Below are 2,184 nucleotides of genomic sequence, written 5' to 3' on the forward strand. Positions count from 1 at the left end.
AGATTCAGCATGTTTGGGGGTAGAGCAGGAATAGAGAGAGGTCGGTAGCCGCACGTTCCCTTAGCCTTTGTCTGCAAAGTTCAGGATCTGCCTGTCTTGCTATTCATAGCAGCTAGCAGAATGCCTGAAACATAGTTGGCACTCAATAAGTGTTTTTTATCGTTAGATGGTAAATGTCATTAACTATTGTTCCTGGCTAAGAGACTAATTCTAATACTAAATACAAAACAAAACCTACAGAATGAAGAAAACATCTAAGCTATAAATAATTTGGGAAGAGGACAGTAAAAGAAATTTTTTTTTTTTAATTTAGAAACATGACCATAATGACTGTCATTGTCTTTCAAAGCTTTGATCTCTGTTTAAGAGAATATAGCATATATAACAGAGCCATAAATTCGACCATCAAAGATCACAAAAGGCAAAGTAGCAAATAAAACTAATGTGTACGACTTTAAAAAAAAAAAAGGCAGCAAATATTCACAGAGAAGGACAAGCTGGGAGTAAGCACGAGGTGATAATTTTCGGAGCAAGAGGACATTTTTGGTATCATCAGAGTCCCTTTATTTTGCAGAATTTTATGCTGAAACCCAGCAGAGTAAATGGTTTTTCAGGGCCATGCAATACATAGCCAGAAACCAGACCTACACCTGGTTTATTGTTACCACAGTTCCGTCTACTCTTTCACCTAACCTGCTCCGTTGTTTTCTCTTCAATAAGGGTGATCAAATAAAAATATACACTTGGGGTGAAGATTCTGAAAGGCCGGGCTCGGTGGCTCAGCCTGTAATCCCAGGACTTTGGGAGGCCGAGGTGAGTGGATTGCCTGAGCCTGCGGGTTCGAGACCCACCTGGGCAACTTGGCGAGACCTCATCTCTACAATAAATCAAAAATTAGCCGGGTGTGGTAGCGCGCACCTGTAGTTCCAGCTACTTGGAAGGCTGAGGCGGGAGGATCGCCAGAGCCCAGCAGGTCGAGATTGCAGTGGCCGCTCCCCACTGCACTCCAGTCTGGGTGACAGAGTGAGACTCCAACTCAAAAAAAAAAAAAAAGATTCTGAAAAAAAGAAAAGAAGAAAGTAATTAGTTGACCATTCCAAGGGTGTTTTTAAAAAAGTAAATTAAAATCAGAATATTAGAGCCCTATTAGAGCCTCATTTTTAATGATATTTAGTAGCATGAAAACCAATCCTAAACTCTAAACAGATGGGACTTTGAGGGCTAATTATACGTACTGTTCACAGTGTCACAAGATCAAGCTCTGATTTTGTAAAGTTTGAAGGAGCCTGACTCCAGGGAGCTCTTGATACAGTGGAGCCAAAATCGAGTCGTCCTGCAGAGGGCATCGGACGACCAGGTGGAGCGCGCTCGGTGCGTTGGAACTGGGAGACCCTTCTACGACCTGCCCGGTTAGAGAACTGGAGAGGGCCGAGACGGCCTGAGAAGAAGCAAAGATGTTCCCCACGCAGACAAATTCTCCAGCTCTTTCTACACACATTCTCTGTGCTGTCAGCTGGTTTGGAGAATGTTCGACTTTTTCTAAATCAAATAAACGACCAATAGAGGTTGAGGAAAGTCTCTTGGGAATGCATTTCCTCTGAGCTATGATAACTAGAATGAACAAGTAAAAGAATTATTAAAAAGTACCTTGAGCCATTCAGTCTCTGAGAATTTGCTTTCATGACATCATAAGGCTAAAAAAAAAAAAAAAAGGAGCCATTGCCTTGCTAAGCTATGGTGTGGCCATGTGCTCTTCAAGCCATGGCCAGGCCACGTTTTCTTTTTTTTTTTTACTGGAGTGCAGTGGCCGCTCCCGGCCACCGCAGCCTCGACCTGCTGGGCTCTGGTGATCCTTCCGCCTCGGCCTTCCAAGTAGCCGGAACTACAGGCACGCGCTACCACGCCCAGCTGATTTTTTGATTTATTGTAGAGATGAGGTCTCACCAAGTTGCCCAGGTGGGTCTCGAACCCGCGGGCTCAGGCAATCCACTCACCTCAGCCTCCCAAAGGCGTGGGATTACAGGCTGAGCCACCGAGCCCGGCCAGGTCATGTTTTCTTAAACTTTGGCCCCCTCCCCTACCTTGAAGAAGTGAATCTCCTCTCTCTCTCTCTCTCTCTCTCTCTCTCTCTCTCTCTCTCTGTTTCTCTCTCTCTCTCTCTATCCCTTTCTAACTTAGTTTTTA

Source organism: Carlito syrichta, unplaced genomic scaffold (genome assembly GCF_000164805.1).
Source record: "Carlito syrichta isolate Samal-C Ts95f unplaced genomic scaffold, Tarsius_syrichta-2.0.1 Scaffold311234, whole genome shotgun sequence".
Classification (NCBI taxonomy): domain Eukaryota; kingdom Metazoa; phylum Chordata; class Mammalia; order Primates; family Tarsiidae; genus Carlito; species Carlito syrichta.